This window comes from Lycium barbarum, chromosome 8, assembly GCF_019175385.1.
Source record: "Lycium barbarum isolate Lr01 chromosome 8, ASM1917538v2, whole genome shotgun sequence".
Lineage (NCBI taxonomy): Eukaryota > Viridiplantae > Streptophyta > Magnoliopsida > Solanales > Solanaceae > Lycium > Lycium barbarum.
Window position 1 is genome coordinate 41,941,963 of NC_083344.1, and position 16,417 is coordinate 41,958,379.

The 16,417-nt window shown below is 41.4% G+C and overlaps 1 non-coding gene across 1 annotated transcript; it reads right to left on the reverse strand.

Annotated features, from left to right (window-relative positions):
- Window positions 1–15,701: 15,701 nt before the first annotated feature.
- On the reverse strand, window positions 15,702–15,807 carry LOC132608427 (small nucleolar RNA R71). Its single transcript, XR_009570350.1, has one exon. It is a non-coding gene; the product is annotated as a small nucleolar RNA R71 (small nucleolar RNA).
- Window positions 15,808–16,417: the final 610 nt, after the last annotated feature.

A 16,417-nucleotide genomic window follows, 5' to 3' on the forward strand; every position in this document is an offset into this window, starting at 1 on the left:
TTCTGTCGACTCTGGGCTGCCAGTAATCTTTCCTGAATAAGCTTCACCTTATCGACAGCCTGCTGAACCATATCTGGGCCTATCAACTTAGTCTCACCAACGTCAAACCAGCCTATGGGTGATCTACACTTTCTGCCATATAAAGCCTCGTACGGTGCCATCTGGATACTAGAATGGTAACTGTTATTATATGCAAACTCAATAAGCGGCAAGTGATCATCCCAGCTACCTCTAAAATCAATAATACAGGCCCGTAACATGTCTTGTAATGTTTGGATGGTTCGCTCGGCCTGTCCGTCAGTCTGAGGATGAAACGCTGTGCTGAGACTCACTTGTGTCCTCAGTCTCTCCTGGAAGGATCTCCAGAAGGTAGCTGTAAACTGGGCTCCTCTATCAGATATGATAGCTGTGGGAACTCTATGAAGTCTCACTATCTCCTTAAGATACAACCTGGCATAATCTTCAGCTGAATATGTAGTCCTGACTGGAAGGAAGTGGGCTGATTTCGTCAATCTATCAACGATGACCCACACAGAATCATATTTTCATGGAGTGCGAGGTAGACCTGTGACGAAGTCCATATTGATTACCTCCCATTTCCAAGTCGGAATCTCCATCTCCAGCAATAGTCCCCTAGGCTTCTGGTGCTCGACCTTAACGTGCTGACAATTCGGACACTGGGCAACAAATTCTGCTATATCTTTCTTCAGGCCATCCCACCAATACATGCATCTGAGGTCATGGTACATCTTTGTTGACCATGGATGAACAGAATAACGAGCATAGTATGCCTCCCCCATAACCTGTTGTCGTAATCCTGCAACCTCAGGTACACATAATCTGCCTCTGTATCGTAGTATCCCGTCAGATGAAATCTTGAATGGGGTCTCGTCCTACTGAAGTGTTGTATCTTTATAATGTGCAAGAATAGGATCCTCATATTGGCGTCTCTTTACCTCTTACAATAGATGACTCAGCAACACCTCGCACAAAAATGCTACCATTATTAGAATCAGTCAAACGAACTCCCAGACTAGCTAACTGACAAACCTCATGGACTATCTCTTTCTGCCCTGGGGGTACAGCTGCCAAACTACCCATAGATTTACGGCTGAGTGTGTCTGCTACCACATTGGCCTTTCTTGGGTGATATAGAATATCAACATCATAATCTTTTAGCAACTCTAGCCATCTCCTTTGCCGCAAATTCAGCTCCTTCTGCTTAAAGATATACTGGAGACTCTTATGATCTGTATAAATATCAACATGTACGCCATATAGATAATGTCTCCATATCTTCAAAGCATGAATCACCGCTGCCAACTCCAGATCATGGGTAGGATAATTTCTTTCGTGCTTCCTGAGTTGCCGGGAGGCATAGGCTATAACTCTGCCATGCTGCATTAATACACAACCTAGCCCAACACCTGACGAGTCACAATAAATAACATAGCCATCTGGCCCCTCAGGAAGAGTTAGAACTGGAGCTGTAGTTAACTTTTCCTTCAGCAACTGGAAGCTCCGTTCACAAGCATCGGTCCATTGGAATTTGGCTGCCTTCTGTGTCAGCCTTGTTAAAGGCGCTGAAATCGAAGCAAACTTTTCTACGAATCTCCTGTAATATCCTGCTAGCCCCAGAAAACTACGTACCTCAGTAGGTGTCGTAGGTCTCGGCCAAGTCTTGACAGCTTCAATCTTCTGTGTGTCTACTCGGATACCATCAGCTCCAATAATGTGCCCCAAGAATGCTACTTACGTTAACCAGAATTCACATTTAGAAAATTTAGCATATAACTTCTGGTGCTGGAGTATTCTAAGTACCGTCCTCAGATGATCTGCATGTTCCCCTTCTAATCGTGAATAAACCAGAATATCATCAATAAATACAATCACAAACATATTAAGAAACGGCTTGAATACTCGGTTCATTAAATCCATGAACACTGCTGGAGCATTGGTCAGCCCAAAAGACATCACCCTAAACTTATAGTGCCCGTATCGGGTCCTGAATGCAGTCTTTGGAATATCCGCCTCTCTTACCCGCACCTGATGATAACCTGACCGCAGGTCTATCTTCGAAAAACACCTAGCGCCCTGCAGCTGGTCAAATAAATCATCGATCCTGGGGAGAGGATACCTGTTCTTTATTGTCACTTTATTCAGCTGCCTCAATACACATCCGCAGCGACCCATCTTTCTTTCTTACAAATAACACCGGCGCTCCTCACAGTGATGTGCTGGGGCTAATGAAGCCCTTCTCTAATAAATCTCTTAGTTGCTCCTTCAATTCTTTCAATTCTGCAGGTGCCATTCTGTAAGGAGGGATAGATATGGGCTGAGTGTCTGGTAATACGTCTATAGTTAACTCTATCTCACGCTCAGGAGGAAGACCTGGAAGTTCATCTGCGAATACATCTGGAAATTCATTAACCACTGGGACTGACTGAAGAGTCGGTACTTCTGCTTTCAAGTCATGTACACGAACCAGATGATAAATATAGCCCTTCCGAACCATTTTCCTTGCCATGAGGTATGAAATAAACTTACCCCTCGGCGATGCTGTATACCCCTTCCATTCTATAATTGGCTCCCCCGGGAACTGAAATCGAACTACTTTACCTCTGCAATTAACGTTAGCATAACAGGAAGCTAACCAGTCCATCCCCATAATAACATCGAACTCAGTCATATCTAGCTCTATTAAATCTGCCTTCGTGCAACGATCGCATAGGACCACCGAACAATTTCTATACACTTGTTTTGCTATAACAAAATCCCCTACTGGTGTAGCTACCTCGAATGGTTCTATAAATTCAGATTTTATCCCAATTTTACTAGCAACAAGGGGAGAAATATATGATAATGTGGAGCCTGGGTCTATTAATGCATATACATCTCGGGAGAAAATCGATAGTATACCTGTTACCACATTTGGCGAGGCCTCCTGATCCTGTCTGCTAGCTAAAGCATATATGCGGTTCGAAGGACCGCTAGAACTTGAAACTCCACCACGGCCTCTGCCACGGCCTGCTGGTGTCGGAATACCTTGCCCCATAGGGCGCATAGCTACCGAAGAGGATGAACCCGCAACTGATCCAGTAGGCTGAGCTGCGCCACCTGCACTACCCCCAAATCGACACTCCCTCATAGTATGGCCTTGACGGCCACAAGATAAACAAGCACCAGTAATGCGACGGCATTCCCCCAGATGGCGCCTGCCACATCGAGGACACTGAGGTATAAATGGCCTCGTCTGGCCTGAATCCCTGTGCATTTGGAAACCTGAATTCATGGAGCTTTGACCAGCTCCTGAATACCCCGTGCTGTCAAACCTCCTACCGGTGAATCGTGGCGGTGCACTCCGTGCCAGCTGAGAAAGATATCTGCTATGCTGTTGCTGAGGCTGCCCGCCTCGAAACTCACCAGAATACCCAGCTGATCTAAATCTCTTGTGCTCACCCCTATCATGCTCTCTATCAGTTCATCGCCCTCTACGTCGGTCCTCAACCCCCTGCGCATATGCCTGCACTCGAACAATGTCCATACCGGGCTGGGAAGCCATTGCCATACAGCTATCAATCAAGTAATTGTCCAGTCCCATCACGTAACGATGTACCCTATCCGCCATGTCAGCTACAATAGTGGGCGCGTACCTAGCCAGCGAATCAAATTCGAGACTATAATCTCGAACACTTCTGCCATCCTGTCTCAGGTGTAAAAATCTATCCACTCTGGCCCGCCTCATCTCCGGAGGCAGAAAATGGCCCAAAAAGGCCTCCATGAACTCGTCCCATACTGCTGGAGGGGCATCCTCACCCCTAGACAACTCCCAGGACTCATACCAATTAACCGCTACATCACGCAACCGATATGAAGCCAATTCAACCGACTCAGTCTCAGAAGCTTTAATTATTCGCAACGTACGCAACATCTGTCGAATAAAATCCTGTGGATCCTCTGCTGGCTTTGACCCATAGAACTCTGGGGGGTTACAAGTCATGAAATCACGGACCCTCAAACTATCATGTATGTCCGCATAATCACCTCCCAATCCGTGTCTGCGGGCCTGCCCCGACACTAACCTGGTCAATAATTGGACTGCGTCTCTCATAGCCCTGTCCTCCGCCACTGGCTGGGGAGCTGGAGGCTCGGGTGCTGGAACCTCAGAAGCTAGCGGTGGAGCCGTCCCCCGATCTACAGCTGCTGCTGCCCTAGGCTCCGCTGGTAATGGCGGGGTAGCGGAGCTCGCTGACTGGAGTCTAATCTCAGGCTCAGATTGGGCATAAGCCCTAGTAATCCTCCGGGTCTGGCTGGTCTCTCCAGCTATGGCCTTGACCTTCTGGGCGGCTGTCGCCTTCTTTGGAGGCATCGCTGTAAACATAACAATCCGTTAGGGAGGAATTATCCTGATAATACAGCTCTATCGCAGGATCTAGAATAAGAAAGAAAGATGACACCCTAAATGCCCTGTAGCTTCCTGTTTATAAATGTGGTGCACAGCACATCAATAAATAATACTCTACTAGACACGGTCTGTAGACACTCCGAAGATGAACCGCTCTGATACCACTATTGTCATGACCCAACCCCGTAGGCCGTGACTAGTGCCCGAGTTGGACACTCATATCACCTGTTAACTATAATCATTTACAGCTAGCATATCGAGAACTTATTTGTATAAAGAGGCAAGACGTTATTTTTAAGCCGTCACATATATGCATGTCATAGCCACCTGTCTCCTGAGGAGTTACAATTTCCAACAACAAACATATATATATATCTACGCAAGCCGACAAGGCTGCCACTACACGCAACATCCTAAACATATATATATATATATATATATATATATATATACGCAAGCCGACAAGGCTGCCACTACGAATGGGTACGCCCCAAACATAAGTCATATCCATACGACGAAACAACAACTATATACAGACCCACACAAATGTCCACAGACCTCTAAGAGTACTGACAGTGTCATATGACGGGACAGGGCCCTGCCGTACCCCAAACAAACACATATATATATACAACAAAAGGGATTTATACCACAAGCTAGGCTTCGGAACAAAGGAGCAATCCCAAGTAGCTGAATAGATATCCTAGGCTGGCGGATCTCCGAAACGAACGTCTGTACCTGCGGGCATGAACGCAGCCCCCCGAAGAAAGGGAGTCAGTACGGAATATGTACTGAGCATGTAAAGCATGAAATATAGTACATAAAATCATACTGAGACAAGGAGAGTAGGATCTAATGCAACAAACAGAAATCCATAAAACTTACCTTTGAACATAGTTCATATTTATCAACCTCATACCAATATCAATATAGAGTTTAGTAGTCAAAGCTGAATAATCATTCTGTACATAACATATATAACGTGTCCCGGCCCTCTAGTGAGGGGCTCGGTAATTAAAATCATAGCATTATAAACATGTACATATACGTGTCCCGGCCCTCTAGTGAGGGACTCGGTGAAATAATGATCATATGCCATCCTGGCCGCCATCCCCGTTTCATCATGTCATCATATCAACATACCATCATATCATCATATATATATATATATATATATATATATATATATATATATATATAACGTGTCCAGGCCCTCTAGTGAGGGACTCGGTGAATAATATAGTAAATATGCGCACGAAAACGTGTCCTGGCCAGGGACTCAGTGAAGGATGTAACGGTAAGCACGAGCAGAATAATAAGCAACCACATACATGCAAATCATCTTTGGAGACTCAATAGATAAGTAACTAATCAGCTTTCAAGTGTCAGGATAATAATCATATTCAGTTCTTTCTAAATCTTATTACAAACCATAGCAAGGAACGTTTCAGGACTCATATACATGTATCAATCTAACATGATATGGCTTTTGAAAGTCAAATATGACTCTAATTATGCAATTCTTTAAGAGTAGGAATTTCCATACATCATTTGTTAGTCAATCATATAGTAGGCTCGTGACAATAACATTAAGGAATGAATAGAATCATAAGTCATGCTTGGAACTAGAGAGTAGAGTTTACCCCAAGGCTCATATCATTTCTTACTTACGTCTAGGACATACCAAAAGAAGGAAGGATTAGGCTTTACATACCTTTAGCGTTTAGTCGTATTATAACTCGTACTCGCTGCCCAATAGTACCTTATCCTATATCAAAATATCAAGAGTTACAATTTGTCCACGAGGGAATTCAATACGTATTTTAATGATAATAATCCCTTTCTAACATTTAGAAGACGTTTAGTTCGCATTCAACCCAACTAGTACTCCAAGCTAATATTGCTAGTCATATTTTCAAGTACCAACCCGGGATTATTTAAAACAGTCCCCTATTCACGGCCAAACATCCCACACAACATTACCATTTTCAATTCGAAATTTTCCAACTTCAATTACAATGACCACAACACAACATTACTTATATGATTATTAGAACTGTTTTAGCATCATTTTAATTCTTACAACAGCCCACAAACCATTTCAATTTCAACTTGAATCATTAACTCCTTCTTCACTAAACGTCCATAACAACAATCAACATTCAAAATACACTAATCTACCCCTTTCATTAAAACAGTCCACGGTTTGGACTGTTTTTCTACTTCAACATAAATCATTTCTTTTACACCTCAACTCACCTATTCATAAGGCATACAATGCACCACAATGTCCATAACAATAACAATTAAAGCATCACATAAAACAGTCCATTAATCCCTCTAAACCAGCCCCTACACGGCTTCAACATAACCACACAAAAACTTCTTACAATCTTTGTTCCTTTTCATAGGTTGATACACATTCAACTCATCTACAATATATGCAAAATAAAACCAAGCATGGCTTCACCTAAGCTCACGGCTCATCTCAACTTCAACCACAACAACAATCCAACAACAACATGCACAAACTCTACATTAAAATCATCATACAATACATGAAAAATGATCATTCTTACCTTACAATTTACTATTCAACCTTGGCCGAATTTCAACATTATTGCCATGCTACACCTCCTTGTTTCTTTCCAACAACTACTACACATTCTTATGCACTTGGTAAGGAGTTGAATTGATGGAGAATTGTTTTTTTTATCAAACCTTGGAGTTCATTCTCGGCCAGCCATGGCCGAGAGCTTCTCTCTCTATCTCTTGATTTCTCTCAACTTGTGAAGGTGAAATGGTTAGCTAGTTGAACCATGAATCAGCATTTTCACTTATATATGCAGTCCACAAGTTGTACATGTGTCCCACCCAAACTTGAGTCAATTTTCATTGACCAACTCAACATAACTTACACGGCCACTTATGGCTATTTTAATGGACTGATTTATTTTTTAATCCCACTTAATTTTCTAATCATGGTTAATTTATTCCCAACATTCCATTAATACTTCTATACCAAACGAAATTTTATGGGCAACTTGTGACTTGAAACGAAATCGGAAGTTAAAGTCTCTACTTCGTACCTTAAAATAGTCTTGTCTTTAACTTGTCGCGTTTAGCTTAAAATGTCCCAATGTATAAAAATACGGGATATAACAGGTATGCTGAGGACGCTTTGATTTATACATGCTTCGGACACCGAATCGGTGGAATTAGCGTCATATAGATTGAGAGATGTCTCGATCCATTGGTACACAGTTTGGATGGCTTCACGGGGAGCCAATGAACCTCCCCCGTTATGGCAAGAGTTTGTTGATGCTTTCCTCCGACATTATATGCCTCCAAAATTTCGGCGAGCTAGGGCCGATAAATTCTTAAACTTGAAACAAAGTAGCATGAGCTCTTTAGAGTATAGCCTCCGCTTCAATTCTTTGGCTAGGTATGCTTCGACCATGGTAGCAGATATGGGTGACCGAGTGCACCGATTTGTGAAAGGCCTAGGGCCACATTTGATGGATAGGTGCTTGAGTGCGTCCCTTCAAGACAATATGGATATTGCACCCATATAGGCTCATGCTCAGAACTTAGAAGAAAGTCTGCAACAACAAAGAAGTGAACATGAGCATGATAGGGGACATAGCAAGAGGGCTAGATGTTCGGGTCCGATGAGCGAGTTCAGAGGTGAGCACAGGCAGAAGTCTTCTAGGCATTCAGGCTATTCTTTGACCAGTGCACCTCCACGGTTTTCAGGCCAGAGATTCGATAGATCTACTCGTTCCGGACCGAGCCAGGGTTTTTCAAGGTCTCAGTTCAGATGTGATTCAGGTTAGGCGAGGCCACCCGTACTACGATGTTCCCAGTGTGGGAAGTTGCATTGGGTTCAATGCCGATTGGTTCAGAGGTTTGTTATTCATATGGTTGACCAGGCGTCATATGTTAGTCCGTATATGTTACTCCGTATATTGCGGGTCGATTTAGAGTCGAACCGGAGTCGATTAAACCTTTTGAGGTGTCTACACCCGTGGGTGAATCGGTAATAGTTAGCCGAGTATATAGAACTTGTATAGTTGTGATTTGTGACCGTCGTACTATGGTTGACTTGCATGAGCTAACAATGGTAGACTTTGATCTTATTATGGGCATGGATTGGTTGGCTTCTTGCTATGCCAATGTTGATTGTAGAATGAAAGTTGTTCGCTTCCAATTTCTGGGAGAAGCAATTCTAGAATGGAAAGGGAACATTGCGTCACCAAAAGGTAGGTTTATTTCCTATCTAAAGGCAAGGAAAATTATCACGAAAGGATGCATTTATCATCTAGTTCGGGTTCACGATGTAGAAGCTGAATCGCCAACTCTTCAGTCAGTCCCCGTGGTGAATGAATTTCCGGATGTGTTTCCGGAAGAGCTTCCAGGCCTTCCTCCCAAGCGGGAGATTGATTTTGCTATTGATGTGTTGCCAGACACTAAGCTTATATCTATTCCTCCTTATAGAATGGCTCCCGCAGAATTGAAAGAGTTGAAGGAGCAATTGAAAGACTTGCTTGAGAAAGGCTTTATTAGGCCTAGTTCATCCCCGTGGGGAGCACCCGTATTGTTTGTCCGAAAGAAAGATGGCTCCTTAAGAGTACGCATTTATTATCGGCAATTGAATAAGATGACGATTAAGAACAAATATCCTCTTCCGAGGATTGATGACTTATTTGATCAATTACATGGTGCCAAATGATTTTCAAAGATCGATTTGAGGTCCGGGTATCATCAGGTGAGAGTTAGGGAGAAAGATATCCCTAAAACAGCCTTCAGAACAAGATATGGCCATTTTGAGTTCCGGGTAATGTCATTTGGGCTAACTAACGCACCGGCAGTATTTATGGATTTGATGAACAATGTGTTCAGACCCTTCCTAGATCTATTTGTGATTGTATTCATCGACGATATCTTAGTGTATTCTAGATCCGAGGCGGAACATGCGGAACATTTGCGTACTGTCCTCAGAGTTCTTCAAACTCGAGAGTTGTTTGAAAAAATTTCCAAGTGTGAGTTTTGGTTGAACTCAGTGACATTTATGGGGCACATTGTTGCAGCCGATGGTATTCGGGTAGATGGCCAAAAGATTGAGGCCGTGAAGACTTGTCCAAGGCCCACAACTCCTACGGAGGTTTGTAGTTTTATGGGCCTAGCAGGATATTACAGGAGATTTGTCGAAGGTTTTTCTTTTATTTCTGCACCACTCACAAAGCTAACCCAGAAATCAGCAAAGTTCTAATGGACAGATGCTTGTGAACGTAGTTTCCAAGAGCTAAAAGATAGATTGACTTCTGCCCCAGTCGTGACACTTCCAGAGGGATTGGAAGGATACATTGTTTATTGCGATGCTTCAGGCGTTGGGCTAGGCTGTATGTTGATGCAACATGGTAAAGTGATTGCGTATGCTTCAAGGCAACTACGGAAACATCAGAAAAATTATCCAACCCATGATCTAGAATTGGCTGCAGTGGTTCATGCATTAAAGATATGGAGACATTATTTATATGGTGTCCATGTGGAAATTTATACAGATCATAAGTCTTCAGTATATATTCAAGCAGAAAGAGTTGCATTTGCGGCAATGACGATGGGTAGAATTGCTAAAATATTATGAGATTGATATATCACCCCGGAAAGGCAAATGTTGTGGCTGATGCTCTTAGCCGCAAATCTATAGGAAGTGTGTATGATGTACGACCAGAGAATAGAGAAATGGATCGTGAGCTCCAGTAGTTAGTTAGCCTAGGAGTTCGAGTAGTAGACTCAGGTAGCAAGGGAACTACCATTCAGGATTCAGTAGTCTCGTCGCTAGTAGTGGAAGTAAAAGAGTGACAATACGAAGATCCCATGCTAATGCATTACATAGATACACTCCCTCAGAAAGATGAGACATCATTTGAGATTGCAGGACACAGAGTTCTCCGATGTCGAGGCAGATTATGTGTTCTCGATGTGACAGTTCTACACCACCAAATATTGAGAGAAGCCCATTGTTCCCGTTATTCTATCCATCCCGGAGCAACGAAAATGTATCATGATCTTAAGTATATATATTGGTGGAATGGGATGAAGAAGGATATAGCAGAATTTGTAGCTCAATGTCCCAACTGTCAACAAGTAAAAATCGAGCACCAAAAGCCGAGCGGATTGTTGCAAGCTATAGAAATCCCAACTTGGAAGTGGGAAGTGATTAACATGGACTTCATTACAGGCTTACCCCATTCTCGACGTAATTATGATTCCATATGGGTGATTGTGGATAGACTCACTAAGTCAGCTCATTTCTTACCAGTCAGAATGACGTATGTGGCAGAAGACTATGCAAAGCCCTATGTTAAAGAGATAATGCGACTTCACGGTGTTCCAGTATTTATTATCTCAGACAGAGGAACCCATTTTACGGCTAATTTCTAGAAGTCCTTCTAAGAGGGTTTGGGGACTCATGTGAGCCTTAGCACGACATTTCATCCACAGACCGATGGACAAGCTGAACGTACCATTCAGACTCTTGAGGATATGTTACGAGCATATATGTTAGATTTTGGAGGTAACTAAGATGATCACTTACCACTCATTGAGTTTTCTTACAATAATAGTTGTCATTCTAGCATCAAAATGGCACCGTATGAAGCGTTATATGGGCGAAAGTGTAGATCCCCAATTGTGTGGTTTGGAACAGGAGTGTCTAAATTGATAGGGCCAAACTTGGTCCAGCAAGCCATAGAGAAGGTTAAGCTCATACAAGATCGGTTGTTAGCAGCCCAAAGTCGTCAAACGTCCTATGCGGATAATCGTTGAAGGGACTTAGAGTTCCAAGGGAAATATTGGGTATTCTTGAAAGTGTCATCAATGAAGGGTGTAATGAGATTTGGCAAAAAGGGGAAGCTTAGTCCCCGATACATTGGGCCTTATGAGATTGTGAGCAAAGTAGGCAAAGTGGCCTATGAATTAGATCTACCTCCGGATTTGGAATAAGTCCATCCAGTTTTCCAAGTCTCAATGCTTCGAAAATGTGTTGGAGATCCTGCTAGGATCGTCCCAGTAAATGATGTTCAAGTGACAGAAAGGTTCACTTATGAAGAGATACCCATTTCCATACTAGATAGGCAAGTACGGAGGCTTAGAAATAAAGAAGTGGCCTCAATTAACGTTTTGTGGAGAAATAATAACCGAGAAGAGATTACATGGGAAGCAGAAGAAATCATAAAATCCAAGTACCCACACTTATTTCAGCCCCCGGAAGAGGGCCAAGATGAGACATCGAGATCATAAGGTATGTATGTTTTGCTTTTTATGCATTTGGGTCGTGTGTGGACAAATTCCATTGCTATTAGGTTGTGTCCCTATGAGGAAATGTTATTGTTGGTTTTTGTGACAGGATGGTAGTGCCATATTATAGGGGAAACTCTGGCAAAATTTTCGTAGAATTACCGAGTGCTTAACATTCGAGGGTGAATGTTCTTAAGGGGGGCAGAATGTTACACCTCGGAAAATTTTCCGTTGATGCACAGTGAATGGGCTAACGAAGAGCACGAAGTGTATAGTATTTCAATAAGTAAATAATGACATTTGATGACCCTAAGTAGGATTTCAAAGACATTCGATGTTAGACAAGAAAGTTGCCAAGGGAAGGCAAGGCATACGACAGGTATCGGATGAGAATTATGAGAAACAAGTTGATGACGACTTAATGATGTGTTGGGGAAGAGTTATAACGTCCCTTATATTGTTAATGAAGTGTTGAAAAAGTGTTAGGAAGATTCCATAAGGATTGGAGATCAAACGAAGTAGCGAGCACAAGTTCAGTGGACTAATGGGTTATATGGCTCATTATACGGACCGTATAATGGACCGCAGAACCATCACAGTGAAGATCACTCACTGGTGGGATTATACGGTCAGTTATATGGACCGTATAAATTTATACAACCCGTATAATGGACCGTATAATGGTCACAGAGACGAGTGGATGAAAGGTCCATTTCACGGTCCCTTTGAGTAAATGTTTGGATTGAGTTATGATTCTTGATACATTAGGAGTATAATCATGTTGTAAATGACGTTAAGAACATGAGATACACATTGTATATAAACAAACGAAGTCGTGTGTTATGACCATGAATATGGGTGATTGGAAGAATTGAGAAATATAGATAATGGGAATGAATAATGACTATTGTTATGATATTGTGAATGTATTAATGACGTTTGGGAGTTGATTTACGGTATGGAGGAATGTCGTATAAATAAAGGAGATGCTGTCCGATTTTCTCTAGCTTAAGTCCTATACGCTAGCTATCGATTTCTAAAGATAGTATGACTTTAATGAAGGTAGAAACGTGAGCTTCGGAGGAGAACGTGCAAGTGATAGAATAGTTGAACGGAAAGGTATGTAAGGCTAACCCTTCATTCATAAGGCATGGTTCTTTGGCCAATCATCTAAATCCTCTATAAGTCTATGACGTATTCCAAATGATTCTATCTTCAAAGCTACTAAGCTTATGATTCTCGATATGTATTACGATTGTACTAAGTTCCTCATATGACGAGGGATCCTATAAGGATATATGTAATGAACGACGATGATAGTGATAACGATGATGATAATGATAGTGATGATAATAGTAAGATTCTTATGAGCTATTATGTATGTGTATCTATGTATGACTATTATTGAACCCCGAGCTTATGAGGCCGGGTAGTATATGTATCTATTTACGTAACGCGCGCACACCTCTGCGGATGGTACGGATAACCCTGAAGCCTTGGTAGGGCCAGGTAGATGTAACCCTGAAGCCTTGGTAGGGCCAAGTTGATGTAACCCTGAAGCCTTAGTAGGGCTAGGTACGTGCAACCTTAAGCCTTGGTTGGCCAAGTAAGTATGAAACACCGATCCTTCATTGTCGGGTATGCTATGCAAATGCTATGTATATGATATGATTTTGTGTATGATATAGATATGAGTATGAATACAAATATGAATAATATTATGTATATGAATACGGCGATGAACGCAACATAAATGGGTACGGATACGGATAAGGATGTATGTACACAAATACGCATTAGAAACGGAAAATTCCTATGAAAGGCAAGTAAGTGCTTATGACGATGATATTACGATCTCTTATCCTATGCTATTCATTAGGTTGTATATTATGCTTCTATGTTGATATTGATCATGCTTTATACTGACGTCCTTTTGTTGTGGATGCTGTGGCATGCCCGCAGGTGCACAGGGAGACAGACTTGATCCATAGCTATATTCTCAAGGACTACATAGCGGAGTTCCATTTCATTCGGAGCTTGATGTGGCGTGAATTTACGCCACAATTGATGCTTTTCTACTACAAGTTTTACTTGTTTTTAGGCAAGTCTATGTGATTTTACGTGGTTTTTAGTGTTTTTCAGGAAACGGAACAGATTCGGAATGGAAACAGTTGAAAGAGCAAAAGTGGCCGTAAATTCAGTTTACGGTTCGTATTCTCAAATACGGGCCGTATTCCATGGGCGTATTAAAGAATAACTGAACCAGAAAGTCAAGCTGAGGACATGGTGATTTACGAACTCAGTTTACGGTCAGTATTTCAAAGCGTATTTAACCATTCGAGCATTTGGCAGAAAGTCGGAGTTTTGGAAGTTGAAAGACGACAGGGCAGTATACGGGCCGTAAACCACTTTATGGTCCGTATTTCAAAAAAATGAAGTTGCTCACAACTGGAAGGACGACTTGGTGATAAACCACTTTACGGTCCGTATTTCACTTTACGGACCGTATTTCGTATCGACGGGACCGAAGTGCAAATCTGCAACTTTCACGTTTTCAGAACCTATAAATAGTCATTGTAGGGTTTTAATAGTTATCAATTATTATATTTTTGTCTCTTGACTTAGAATATTAAATACTCTCTAGTTTTTGAAGGTTCAAACATCAATTCAAGTATTATCAATTCCTCTTTTCTTCCAAAGTAAGCAATTATTAATTCTTCAATTTCTTATTTCTTGTTCTTTGTCAAGAGTAGCTAAATTCCCTTACTAGGGTTGTGAACCCAATGATGGGTGTTTTGTGATTGGGTTTGTGATTGATATACACATAATGGATTATTAGGATTTATTTATTCTTTATTCTTCATTCATAATTAATGGTTGCAAACATTGATTAAAGCCATAAACCTTGATTTATTTGGGAAAATAATTAGGGTTGGTAAGAATAAATAACAAGGACTCAAAGCTTTAAACTTTGTTTAATAAATTCACTTAGGAATAAGAAGAAATTACTTGGCATGATTAATCGTTCTTCATAGTTACTTTCTTATATTTGGGAAAATCATAGAAAGACATAATCTTTATTTATTGGGAAATAGTAGAGATTCATATAGATATTAAGTGCATCCATATAGTGATCCATTAGAAGTATATCAAGATCAATACCCGTGATCATACACCCTATCTAACGGGGACACAACCTTAGTTTCTTTTACCATAAATTTCCACCAAAGCAAGTAGATACCAATTAGTTATAGAAAAACCAACTATTAACAAAATCATCGGATTAAGACATTAGACCTAGAACTTAGCATCCTACGACTTTAGTAACCTTTCCACACCATATTCCCTGTGGGATTAGACCATAACCTTGTTAGGTTACTATATTTGACAACGTCCGCGTTATACCATTAATAGGTGTAATTTGAGTGTATCAAATTTTGGCGTCGTTGCCGGGGAATACAGTTTTGAAATTACTAAATAGTGTTTGCTTTGATTGAAGTCTTTGGTTATTCCATCACACCTTGTTTGATACTCTGTGTAAACCAGGTGAACATGAATCAAAATCAGCAAAATCAACGTGCTGGTAACCAGGGGAATCGGTTGAACAATCAGGCAAATAAATCAGATGATGAGAATATTTTCGCTGATCTTGTTCCAGAGGAGGACTATGCATCTTCTATTTTTCAGCCTCGAGTTGGAGCTGCTACTGTGTAAATTGACTCCTCTCTATACCAGTTGTTGAAACTTGAGGGATACTTTCGGAATTCTACCTAGAATGATCCTCAACGTCATTTGCAGAATTTTGTGGATGTGTGTGCTAATCACATCCAGAACAACGTTCCACAAGATGCTATTCGGTTGAGGTTATTCAAATATTCCTTAGCTGGAGAGGCAAGAACATGGTTTGAGAAGCTGCCCCGAAATTCGATTACTTCATGGGCAGAGATGGTGACTGCTTTTCTCACAAAGTGGTACCCCCTTAGCAAGAAGGCTGAAATTCGTGACAAGATATATGAATTTAAGCAGCGACCAGGGGAACAACTATATGAAGCATGGGAGAGATTCAAGGAGTATTTGCAGAAGAGCCCGAATCATGGTTTTCCGGAACAAATATTAATGGAGAAGTTCTACCGAGGGCTAGATCCAGTGACGCAGTCAGTTGCTAATAATGCAGCTGATGGTTCTTTCTTGAACAAAACTTATCGACGAGTGACAGCCATACTTAACAAGCTAATGAATCATAATCAGGCTTGGTACTCAAACAATGCTAATGTGGTACCTTGTGGTAGTGCTATGATCCAGAATACAGTGAAGGAGAATCAAGACACTCAGCAAACGTTGGCAGAACTTGCAACAAATATTTCCTTGCTAACGAAGAAGTTTGATGAATCCCAAATCAAGAAGGTAAATATTTGTGAGGATGATACAGTTTTGCCAAAAGGGATGTACAATACTCAAGATGGTCCGTTCCATGATGGGTCACCTATGCAGGTTGAAGATGCTAATTACGTTAATAACTCTCAAGGGGGTTACCAAAGACAGAATTACCAAGGTGGTTATCAGAATTAGAATCAATGGAGACCTCAGCAAGGTCAAGGTGTTTATAACAACTCTAGGAACTACAACAATAATTATGGTGGTGCGAACCAAGGGAGCTAAAACAACAACAACAATTTCGGGTACAAGAGTTCCAATCCTTATATACCACCG